Here is a 13,295-nt window from a genome sequence, read left to right as displayed (position 1 = left end):
AGAATATTTTTTGAAAGGAAAACTCAGGGCGTTGGTGTATGACTAGAAAGACGGATCAACAGAAGTCCAAAAATAACCCAAGTACATAGGGAAATTAAGTCTATGATAAAGAGATTTCAAATGCTGGAAAAGTGACTGGCCTTTCAATAAATCATGCTGAACAAAATCAAATAATCATTCTTCATCCTATACTCGATAATAAACTCCAAATGAATTGGAAATATAAATGTGAAAAATAAAATCATACACATTCTAAATTCTAGAAGGCAACATGAGTGAATTCCTCTATGGGGAAAAGTTTTTTCATTATGAATCAAAATCCAGATGTCTGAAAGAAAAGGTGAGTAAAATTGAACACATAAGCATTACAAAAGAAACTCTGCATACCAAAATGCATCTTATGCATTGTTAAACACACACACACACACTCTCTCTGCTAGAAAATACTTGTAATAAAGATCAGAAGCACAGAGCCATTTTCAGGAACATATAAAGAATCCTTAAAGATGGAGCGGAGACAGGTGAAGATGGCCACGTTGACAGGAGTCTCATGTTTCATTCTCTCTGAATTCCTCCATAAGAACAGCCAGCACAACTAGAGAAGCAGACAGCTGCAGGTAACACTTATAATAAAACTGGTGATGGTAGTTTAGTCACTCAGTCGTGTCCGACTCTGCGACCCCATGGACTGTAGCCCACCAGGCTCCTCTGTCCATGGGACTTTCCAGGCAAGAACACTGGAGAGGATTGCCATTTCCTTCTCCATGGATCTTCCCGATGCAGGAAACAAACCCAGGTCTCTTGCACTGCAGGCAGATTCTTAACTGACTGAGCTATGAGGGAAGCACTAATAAAACTGGGTCACAAGATATTCTTCAGAACTCAAAATACAAGCAAATGGGAATAAGCCATTACCAGCGTGAAGACTTGCGTGTTTCTGTGTCCATGCAAGAAAAAGCAGAGTAAGTAAAGGAGCATCTGATGGATAAAGGAAGAGGAAAATCCCAGGATAGCCGTGGGTTTTCACAGTAAAGCAGAGAAGCATGATTTGAGCGTGGGGGTGGGCATCGCTGACCACAGCAGCTCATGACTGCAGTGGTCCCTGCTGAAGGCGGGTGGGCGCCCTGGTGTCCATTGACTCTCGAAACGGACTTACCAGCGCTTCCTTCCAGATGAGCCTGTACCCAGGAGAAATGTCTGGGAGTGGAATAAACATTTTTCATAAGAGGGGCAATTGAGAAATCATGAAGGAGAGGATCTGCCTGTAACTGAAGAAGAGAAACATAGTCAGGAAATTTCAGAAACCAAGCTTCCATATTAAAACAAAAACAAAAACATTTTACATGAATAACAGAGAGAGAGAGCGAGCTCTGCAGATTAGAGAGGCTAGTGTGAGCCGTGATTCCGTCTCGCTGGCCATGAAAACTTCACCGCACACCAAAAGAGAAAAACAGAAAAGAACTGAAGAAAAACCCTGGACAAGTTTGATCAGAAAAATCGAGGGGAAAAAACCCTAGGACTCCTTAGAAAAAATGGGCAAAGATATGCACTATCCAAAAATATGTGCGACCAACACAGAAGAAAAATGCTCAACTTTAAACACAATGAAAACTAGAACACGGAGTACTGTTTTCCATGCATGAGGCTGGCAGAATCTCAAAAGCTTAACAACACAGCCTATTGCTGGCTGTGGAGGCTGCAAAGATCCAGCAAGGGGCAACTTCAAGGCGGGGAATTCAACACAATAAAAGCCAAACCACATACACACACTCACAGCACACACTCTCGGTACACACACAGCACACACACAATACACACAGTTCACACTCGCAGCACTGGGTGAAGAGCTCCTCCCCACCTTTCTGTCCATCCGGAAAATAGGGTCTTTGCGGATGTAATCAAGCTAAGCTAAGGTCCTGGAGTAGGTGGGCCTTAAACCCACCTTAAACTAGGGGTTCTAGTGTTCTGAGGAGAAGAGAAGAGGCGCAGGCGCAGGAAGAAGACCACGTGACGAGGAGGCAGAGCCGGGGCGCAGGCGCAGGAAGAAGACCACGTGACGAGGAGGCAGAGCCGGGTCTGGGAACCGGGGACGGCCAGGGGCTGGCGGCTGTGCTGCGGCTAGAAGAGGTGAGGAAGGATTCTCCCCAGAGTCTTCCTGGAGAGCAGGGCCTTCCCAGCACCTGGACTTTGGAACTCTGGCCTCCAGAACTGTAAGAGAATAGATTATTGTGGTTTTAAATCCCATCTTTTCTCTTGTTTTGGCCGTGTTGGGTGGCTTTTTGGGGTCTCAGTTCCCCTACCAGGGACTGAACCGGTGTGCTGGGCAGTGAGCGTGCAGAGTCCTAACCGCTGAGCCGCCAGAAGGTTCCCCAGAACCAGACGTTCAGTGGTACGAGGCAGGATTAGTTCTAGTGCGTATGAGGCAGCCTGAGGCAATGGACGCAGGTACCCTTTGGCCAAATAATGCCTGTTCTAGGAATTTAACCTGGAGACACACCTCCAATGATGCAGCAAATAATATTCGCACCGTCTTATTTGTTAAGGCCTTGTTTGTAACTGAATGCTCTTTGAATGCAGAAATGCAGACAATTGGTTGGCTAAACCAAGGCATATTCTCAACAGAAGGGTTTCTAGAGGAATACAACTATCAAAAGGAACGAAGGATATCTTTGTGAGCTGCAGTCATTGACTCCAAAGATGTCCCCATCCACCCATTATTCCCAGTATGAGCCTGCACCTAAGGGCCCCCAGAATCTGGGCTGACCTTGAATCTTCCTTTGCCCATTCTCTAAGAGGACCAGTCTTCAAGAGGACTGGCAACTTCCACCACCTCTCTCTTGCCTATCATACCAAAGATTGGGGGCAGACATGGAATACGCGAGGTGCACCAAAAGGTCATGATCAAAGACACTGAAATCACGGTTTCTTTGCCAAGTCTCATTTCCAGGGAAGGCGATGGGGCTTTCACCTCTTTCGGCCGGGGTGAGGGGGTTTTAAAAACATCCAAGTCCTGCATTCCCACTCTCTAGCACCCAAAATGACCTTCCTCTCAGAAAGGCATCCACAGGTAGAGAGAGGCCTGGTCTCTGTAAGAACTGATGTCTTCATTGTGGGTTTTAATGCATTTTTTAAAAGTCATTTATTTGTTTATTTTGGCTGTGCTGCACCCTCGTTGCTGTGTGGGCCGACTCTGGTTAGGATGGGTAAGGGCTGCTCTCCAGTTGCACTGCCTGTCTTCTTACCGCGGTGACTTCTCTTATTGCAGAGCATGGGCTCCAGATCTCTGAGACCGCCAGGCTCAGTAGCTGTTGTCCCCGGACTCAGTTGCTCCCAGGCATGTGGGATCTTCCCGGACCAGGAATCAAACCCACATCCCCTGTGTTGGTAGGCGGGTCCTTAGCTACCGGACCACCAGGGAAGCCCTTTCGTTATGGGGCTTTAAAGGCAGTATTTTAGAGGACACTTCAGCCTTTGAGCGCTTTGGCTAGAATGCATTCCTTTTAGAGGCTGGTCACTCCTAATGAGATGGTTCCTCTGACCTGCTCATCGGGGGCCTGGGTCTTCTGTTGCCACCATCCGTCGTCGTTGTCCTGGAAACTCTGATGGGCCCCACCCCGTGCAGCCCTCCAACCTGTGCAGCTCAGATGCCGACGTTTCCTTCTCCTTCCCAGAAGTCTCTGGCAACTTTCCATGTGGTTTGACCTCTTTGAAGGGTTCAGCCCTTGTTGACATCACGGGGCAGCTAGCAAACCGTTGCCCCGTTTGCCCAAAGGAAGAGTGAAATGTATTTTTATTTTTTTACAAACAGAATAGTTTCCTTTTAGAGCTACTGGATCTGAATTAGCTGGTGAGTTGAAATCCTCAGAAGAATTCAGTGGGAAATGGCTCCTGATATTCAATAGCACATCCTGTGTTCCCCAGGCACGTGCCAACTTACAGGAACTTTTAATGTACTCCCTAACTGGAGTGATGAAGCAGGGTGAATTCTCTGAATTTCAGGGTGATGGATAACCTAGCTCTCGCAAAACAGATAGCCTTCAATGGCATATGATGCTGCTATTAAATATGAGACTCGAGAAAAACAAAGTTATTCACAAAAAGTGGGAGGGCCAAAGAGATGTTATGCAAATGATTATGGGGCTACAATGTTGCTGTTTGAACAAGTATCTGGTTACAGGATTTACATGTGAAGCGTTCCTGCCCTAGAGCCTGCAAACACCCAAAGGGATGTCAGTAGCTGGTTGTGTAATAAAGAATCTCCTTGGCCTTGATCTTTGTTTCCCAGGAGGTAATCTCTAAACCTTTGGAATTTCCTGAGCGGAGGGAGGGTCTTTGTTATTCATGGTGGGCCTCTTAGACCACACCTGCTAGTTTATGCCAATGAGTGACTCAGGGGGACCCCAGATATTTTATGTTTATGAGATGACTCAGGATGCAGGCTGGCCAGGCCAGAAAGACCAGCGATGTGATTAGAGGGTTGGAGCTTTGATCCACATGCTGTCAGCCCAAATCTTGTGGGGACAGGGAGGGGCAGGATGTGGGGGTCAGTCATGCAGGTGGTGATTCCATCAGTCACGCCTCTGTAATGAAACCCTGATGATAAACTTGGGATTCGGAGGCTTGGGGGAGCTGGCTGGGCTGGGAGCCCTGTGTGGACTGTCACACATCAGCGACAGGAGGGTGCCGTGTCCCTGAGGATATGGAAGCTTCGTGTTTGAAATGTTCCCATGCCTAGCTCGGTCCTATGGGTCTCTTCCTTGGGCTGGTTCTGAGTTATTTTCTTTTGCTATAATAAAGCCGTCCCTGTAAGTGCAGTGTTTTCCTGAGTTCTGTGTCACTTTAGCAAATTATCAATCCTGTGGGTGTCCATAGGGACCCCCACATTTGTGGCCAATTGGTCTGAGTTGGGAGGTAATCTTGGGGACCCCTAAACTTGCAGGTGGAGTCTGAGTCTTGACTGACTTGATGGTGGAAGACTGTGCCCTTTAGTTGGTTTGGCAAGGCCTGGGAGGTGGGGATGAGGAACTGTTGTTGCTGAACCTCTAAGTCATGTCCAACTCTTGTGACCCCATGGGCTGTAGCCCCCCAGGCTCCTCTGATCATGGGATTTCCAGGCAAGAACACCGGAGTGCGTGAAGAATGGCCAGCTGAAAAATGCGCAGTACAGAGGCTGGGGAGGTCTGGCCGGCAAGGGCTGGGAGTGAGACCCCAAAGGCAGGAGGCTTGGATTGTGTAGGGCATCGAGGCCACCCCGACGCTTCACACTGGTCAGGCTGTAGCCACTGGCTGGGCCCTGGGCCTCGTCCGTCATCAGATTCGGTACCCGGCACGTCCTGTTTCCCCCATTTGAAGATGAGGATTCAGAGGCCCTGATAAAACTCTTCAGTCACACGCTTGTCCTCAGTACAGCTGGTGCTTTACTATATTTCTTTATTAGGATTAAATACATCAAAGACAATTTCACATAAATAATAGACAGTTTGCTGTTTTAAGGTGTGTAACTCCGTGGCATTCAATACACCGGGCTTCCCTGGTAGCTCAGCAGTAAAGAACCCCCTGCCATGCAGGAGGCATGGGTTCGATCCCAGGGTGGGCAAGATCCCCTGGAGAGGGAAGTGGCAACCCGCTCCAGTATTCTCGTCCGTGGGAAATCCCGTGGGCAGAGGAGCCTGGCGAGCTACAGTCCGTGGGGTAGTGAAAAAGTAGGACAACACTTAGCAGCTGAACAACAGGAAGTACATGCCTCATGCTGTGTGGTGGCGATCACTATTTCCACAATCTTTTCATCACCCCGTATAGAAATACAAAGTCTGTACCTGTTCAGCTATGACTCCCCACCGCCTACTCCCTGGGCTCCCTTTACCTCCGATCTACTTTCTGTAGAAAAAGAGGCTCTGCGAGGCAATGCCTTGCATCGAACAAATCAGTTCCGCTTGCACCCCACCCCCATCCTGGGCGGAGGGGAGGGGACAGATGTCAAAGCTTTGACTAGAAGCTCCCACGATAAGAGGCAAGATAGAGGGAAAGGGATTCATTTTCTCACACCGTTTATAATCGTATTTGTACTTTTCTGTGTCAGGTTGGACTTTTTGTGTGGGAAATCCCAACTGAACTGTCAACCTAAAAGGAGTTGGGCACGAGGCATGGAGAAGCCGAGTCTGGGTGTTTCAGGCAGGTTTTCTGAGTGGGGGCTTATGCAGCCAAGGAACCCGGCTTCCCCCCTCCTATGGGGACTCTGTTTCCTCTGAGCTGGGCCCCTCGCAGGACAGCCCTACCCTCAGGATAGCAGTAGCCCCAGCCTCAGGTTCAAGGGCGGCTGGAGCCCATACCACTGGGTCTGGGGCCAGATAGGCTGGTCACCGCGGAGATGCTGTGAGGCTCTGATTGGCTTAGACCCAGGTCACGTGATGGACTCTACCCAGAGCCCATTAGGGCTCAAAGGCTGGCTGTATGTGGGTTTCTGGCTGAAATCTGGAAGGAGCCACTGGTTGGAGACAGTGAATGTCAGGGGTCAGAACCGACAGAAACTGACCAGTGATCACTGAGCCCAGACTCAGGGTTGGTGAGTGGCTCAGTGAGTCAGCCTGTGTCAAGGGCTTAGAACTACCTGCTTGCTTCTCAGCAGACATCAGCTAGTGCTGCTATTTGCCAGGCAGCATTCTCAGCTCGTAAGTCACACGGTTATCATTTTATCCTTACCACTGCCTCATGAAGCGGATCTTACTTTCCTCATTTGACAAACGAGGACACCAAGACTCAGAAAGTTTAGGCAGCATGACTGAGGTCACACAGCCAGTGAGAGATGGAACCAAGATTTGAACCCTGGAAGTTCTGTTCCAGAGCTTACTTGTTTGTAGAGGGGATTCAAGAGGGAAGCCCATTCGTTGCATGTGGACCATCTCTTGCCTGGAAAAATCCCATGGACAGAGGAGCCTGGTAGGCTGCAGTCCATGGGGTAACTAAGAGTCGGACACAACTGAGCAACTTCACTTTCACTTTTCACTTTCATGCACTGGAGAAGGAAATGGCAACCCACTCCAGAGTTCTTGCCTGGAGAATCCCAGGGATGGGGGAGCCTGGTGGGCTGCCGTCCATGGGGTCGCACAGAGTCGGACATGACTGAAGCAACTTAGCAGCAGCAGTATCTATGATAGTATAAATTGGGTTCTCTCAGAAGCCAGTTTTCAACCCGCTTTTAATTTGGAAACCCTTTAAAACTACATTAATGCTTTTAAGATATTATTCTAAAATGCCTGAGATTTAGCAATACCTCCCTATTACTATGGGCTTCCCTGGTGGCTCAGTGGTTAAAAAAAAATCCACCTGCCAATGCAGGAGATGTGGGTTCAGTCCCTAGGTTGGGAAGATCCCCTGGAGAAGGGAATGGTGACCCACTCCAGGATTCTTGCCTGGGAAATCCCGTGGACAGAGGAGCCTGGTGGGCTACAGTCCATGGGGTCACTAAGAGTCGGATGAGACTTAGTGACTAAACCACAGCAACCCTATTACTACTGTAGCCAGAAAGAGTTAACATAGCTTTCAAACCTTTGTAACTTAACAACGAGGAGTTACACTCCCAGAAAGTATAAATCAATGAGTAATGGGAATCTGGATTAATTCCCAAAATAAAGCTGTTATCCTAAGGATTTATGAAGAGAGGAGTAAAAGACATTTAGCAGAATCTCCAGAGACAGATATGAGACACGAAAATCAAACTCTGCAGCGCTTTAAATGTTATTTATCACATCTCTCTCCCCTTTGTGGTCCAGTGCCTGGCACTCAAGCCTGTGATTGTGTTGTTCTAAGTGGGAAGGATCACAAGTGGCTGCCTTCACGTGGAGGTGGGAGGACAGGGAAGATCAGCGAGGAAGAGATGATACACAGACGTGGACGGCAGCGCAGGGGGTGACGGCCAGTCTGGCTCAGGTTCTGTGCTTAAGACTTTGTATGGGAGCTCTGCATCATTTCCATGAAAACAACCCAGAGGAAGCAAGGACATTAAACCACGTGTTTCTCTCTGCTCTCTAGGGATGGGAATGCCTCTGTGGCCAGAGGGCTCCGGACGGAGCAGCTGTCAGCTGAGTGGCTGGCCACCATACGCGGTGCCTGGGAGGACACGAGGCTTTGCCCCCTTCTATAAGGAGTGTGGCCTGGCTGTGGGCAGACGGAGGCCCACACACTGGGGTCTTCCCGGGTATGTCCTGATCTCTCTCCCAGAGACCACCTGCAGCCATGGAGAAGGGGGTGCTGACCCCCATGGCCCCGTGAGCAGAGGTGCGAGCAAGGAGAGCCCATGTGAGTTTACCAGAGATGCCTGCATACCAGTGATGGAGGGGTCCTTGCTGGGTTGCTAGGGCTGCCTCCATTGGAGAGGAGCTACAAGCTGGTAGAAAAGGCAAGGACTTACTCAACAGGGTGATGATGTCTGGGGAAATTCACGAGAAGTGCATTTTTAACCTCCCGAGCCTCAGTCTCCTCATCTGTAAAATGGGGGATATAATCACTATGCCACAGAGTTGTTGGGGCGGGGGAAGAATCCTGAGGAGCCAAGTGTCAGATACGGAGCTAGGCCAGCGTCCCTGGCCCACATCTGAAGTCATCTCAGGTGCCCCCCGCCTACAGGATGGTCTGAATGTGGAGGGAAGGATGGGGTTCTCTGGTGGGTGGTGGTTTTGAGTCAAAGCAGGCCTGAGTGGCTGCAGGGGGGGTGGGCACCATGCAAGGTGATGGTCTCAGGTGTGGGGCAACCTGAGGAAGCAGGGACACAGAGAAGGTGATGGGACTCCTGTGCCCTGATCCAGGGTTGTAACCCTGCCATCGGTCTTAATCCCAGAAAGCGGGGTGAGCCTGTGGGGCGGGTCTGGGGTGGGCCTGAGCCCGCAGGTGGGGAGGTTGGGTGTGTTTGTCTAGGCGCAGCTCCTGTCCTAAAGCCTGGGCGTTGCGGCTGTGCTCTTGGGAAAATTCACGAGTCTGACCACAGGGGGGCGCTCGGCACCAAAGAATTCTGATCCAGTCTCCGCTTCGTCCCCAGACGGAATCTGCTTTTTAAATTAATCCTCTATACAAACACAGCAATAGGAACAAAAGAAAGTTGAGCTTTCCTGGGCGTTCTTTCCTTCTCCTCCTTTCTCTGTATTTGCAGCTTGATTTGGACAACCTAACCCTATGTTGTCCCAAGGTCTAGTTCCAAACGGGGGGAAGCCAGTCCTGAACTTGGCCGGGAAAGAGACGCTCCACCTTCAAAGTGACCTGAATACGCTGATGAAGCCACAGAACACCCCACCATGTGTGGTTTCCTGGGTGGACAAATGTTTCTCACCCCCCCACCCAGAGCACTGTCAGAGTCAGACAGGCCAGCCTTGGGAATGTGAATTTAGCATTTTTTTCCTGAACTGGAAATTCCAGGGGTAGGGATAAATTTGGTTTTATGCAAAAACTATTCTGTTTCTGCATGTTTGCATATTTTAGCTTTTCCGTGTCACCCTGTCCTCCTTGGCATTTCACGCTCCGCATGCGTGATCACACGCCCCGTTTGCTCTCAGGATCCCATGGCACAAGCAGTCTCCTTCAGCCTCCAGAGCTGGGTGCTGTGCAGGGCCCAGTGTGCTGCCTGGGGATGTGGCATGGGGTCTGGGGGTGACAGGACTCTGCAGGGACAAACTGCTCCGCAGAGGGAACCCAGACCTTTGCAAACAAAGGTGTTTAGCATCCTTCGGGAAAGTCCCACGAAAAGCAAATCGTTGCAACATTTTTTCCTCTTGTTAGTTTCGTGGTGTGTTGGATGTGGTTGTAAATAAAATATTAATTTCAAGAGTTGTCTCAGTGATCCTCACTGCATTCTCCCTGCTTTTTGTGGACAAGGGGAATGCCCTTGGTGGGTGTTTGTAAGGTCCGGCCTGCTGTCGGTGAGCTTTGGTCCCAGGCCTGTCCAATCTGGGCACCACGATCACAGATAGAATGTGTGGTCATTCAGAAGACTCAGCCCTTCCTCTCCCCAGGACACACCGGACCCACCTGGCCATTGGCTGGGCGCTGATGCAAGGGATGTAGATGATAGATCAGGGGTAAAGAAGCACATGCTTACATTATACAGCTGTCTGAAGGTCACCTGAGATGAAGCTCCAATACTTTGGCCACCTGATGCGAAGAGCTGATTCATTGGAAAAGACCCTGATGCTGGAAAGATTCAAGGTGGGAGGAGAAGGGGGCAACAGAGGATGAGGTGGTTGGATGGCATTACCAACTCATGGACATGAGTTTGAGTAAACTCTGGGAATTGGTGATGGACAGGGAGGCCTGGTGTGCTGCAGTCCATGGGGTCACAGAGTCAGACACGACTGAACGACTGAACTGAACTGAAATGATAAGTGGAAGAAACATGGCAGCTTTTGAAAAAAGATTTCTTCTAGCAGTGAACTCAAGATATATGTATCTTGATGGGAATATATACCTTTAATACTATAAGTTCTGCTTCAACTCCCAACAATGAAGAGATGAATTTGTACATATCAGAAAATGAGCAGTGGGCACCTATTAAATAGACAACACTGAAAAATACCCAGTGACCTGGAATGATGTTCTGAAATGAAAACAGCAGGCTAAAACCAGTGAATTCCCCCAAACCGGTGGGCCGAGGGAATGTCAAGTGGAGGCTTCAGGCTCACAGCACAGTTCTGTGCTTAAGTCACAATAAATGCTTTGTATTAAAAAAAATTGTGAATTCAGAATATAATAACAAGCTTTATAAAAATATTACTAGTGGTTGTCTGTGTTTGGATTTGAATTATGGATGATTTAAAATTTTTATTCTTTTTTAAAAATAAAGATGCTGTCAGTTCAGTTGAGTTGCTCAGTCATGTCTGACTCTTTGCGACCCCATGGACTGCAGCACGCCAGGCCTCCCTGTCCATCACCAACTCCCAGAGCTTACTCAAACTCATGTCCATTGAGTTGGTGATGCCATCCAACCATCTCATCTTCTGTTGTCCCCTTCTCCTTCTGCCTTCAATCTTTCCCAGCATCAGGGTCTTTTCAAATGAGTCAGCTCTTCACATTGGGTGGCCAAAGTATTGGACTTTCAGCTTCAGCATCAGTCCTTCCAATGAACACTCAGGACTGATCTCCTTTAGGATGGACTGGTTGGATCTCCTTGCAGTCCAAGGGACTCTCAAGAGTCTTCAACACCACAGTTCAAAAGCATCAATTCTTCGGAGGTATTTGGTACTTTAAAAATATTATCAAAACCCCCAGCTAAGGGCTAGGGCTCTCATAACTGTCAAGATACCCGCTGCTCATCAGCGATGAGGCAGAGTGCCCCCTCCTGGACATGAGTGGTTTTGTGCCTTCTCCTTGCTGCTGCGTTTCCCCGGATCCCATGACAAGGGAGTCCTGTCTCCCCCACCCTCACCTGGGGCCCCGGGTCCGCCCCTCCCTTACACCGTTCATTCTGGCAGAGGCCTGAGGGTTCGCAGATCTGACATCTTCCAGGGGTGGAACTGAGATGGATGAGGACCCAGGGGTGTGCTGGCCGACCTGAGCTGACAGCCCTCACCAGGCCCCTCTTGGCAGGGGCTGGCCTGGGTTCGCCTCCAGTCTGGGCTTGCCCAGGGCCCCCTCCCTCGGCTGTTTCCCAGGCGGCAGGCAGGTTCTCCCTGGTTCCAGCCCCTGGCTCAGCACTGATGCCTGCAGACTTGCCATCGGTGAGATTAATTAAACAGTGTCCGTGGACCCATAACACCAGGCGTGAAGCAGACCCATTGGCAGGCAGCTCCACTGGCTAAATTCTTCTCCCATCACGTGACTCAGTGAGGTTCTACAAACAAAGACCCTAATCTGTTAACTACTCTTTTGGGTCATAATATGATCTCCTTGCCAGTTATCTGGGGTTTTAGCAAATAAATTATTTCACCTCTAAGGTTTTGGGCTCCTTTCTTATCTGACCATAGAGAGAAAAACTTGGCAAGAATCCAGCCATGACTGGCCACTTTCATTTCATCCCATGAGCCCAGGATCATGTAATAAAACTCTGTTTCTCCGCTTATGGTTTCTGTTGCTTAATGAAATGGGCATAATATGGCTCAGAGGTTTGGCCTTATCTGATGGGCATTTGAACTCTACGTAGTCCCTGGATTTCATGTATTCCAGCAGCTATCATTACTTCTGAAAAACTGAAAGTCAGGCTTGGTGATTAGGACATCACCTTAACAAGCAGTTTTGTATATTTTTTTTAATTGGCAGCACTGCATGGCATGTGGGTTCTTAGTTCCCTGACAAAGGATCAAGCCTGCACCCCCTGTGCGGAAGGTATTGGAAGTGCGGAGTCTTAACCATTGGACCGCCTGGGAAGTCTCCAGATGTACTCCTAAACATGCCTTAGAATCGTTGGGCAGCTGTCTTCCAGTTAAGACTGAGGTAACCTTCAATTAAATTCCTATTTTAGGGCCAGGGTTAGAGATTATTAAGACAATCTCTCGTCCGTATTTACTATATCCATTACCTGTATATCTTTTCTACCATGTCTTTGAAATCTCATATGAATTTTATCCTTACATCTCCAAGGCTAAATTTTCATGTGAAAGACTTGCTCTGCATTTAGGCTTCATGAAACTGAAGAGGTAGATTCACAGAGTGTTAGTCGCTCAGTCGTGTCCAGCTCTTTGCGACCCCATGGACAGGAGCTCCCCAGGCTCCTCTGTCCATGGGATTCTCCAGGCAAGAATACTGGAGTGGGTGGCCATTCCCTTCTCCAGGGCATCTTTTGCAACCCAGGGATCAAACCCAGGTCTCCCGCATCACAGGTGGATTCTTTACCAACTGAGCCGCAAGGGAAGCCCAAGAATACTGGATTGGGTAGCCTATCCCTTCTCCAGCGAATCTTCCTGACTCAGGAATGCAGGCTCTCCTGCATTGCAGGCAGATTCTTTACCAACTGAGTTATAATTAAAGTAAAATATAATTTATAAACCAACCACATGTTCAGTATGCAATAGGATTGTTATAGATGGCTGGTACTTACCATACTGGACTTGTGGGTTCAAAGTCTAAATCTAAAGACCCTGTGTTTTGCTTCTGAAGACCGCGTGGTAACAGTGGTGGGACTTCTGTATGATAACTACCAATAGGGACCCTGAGGAGGAAGCTTTATTGAAATATTTGCCCAATGGATCATTTTGCCAAGAGAGGTTGGACTTAGGAAAAGTATCAAAACCCGGGAGGCCCCATTCCTTGTGTGTTTTTGTCCCAGAATTGCTGTCTTGAATTGCAGAGACCCTCTCCCACTCTCAACATCTGTCTCT

The sequence above is a fragment of the Bos javanicus genome, chromosome 3, assembly GCF_032452875.1.
Source record: "Bos javanicus breed banteng chromosome 3, ARS-OSU_banteng_1.0, whole genome shotgun sequence".
NCBI classification, from domain to species: domain Eukaryota; kingdom Metazoa; phylum Chordata; class Mammalia; order Artiodactyla; family Bovidae; genus Bos; species Bos javanicus.
Note: the sequence above shows the minus strand (reverse complement) of the source record.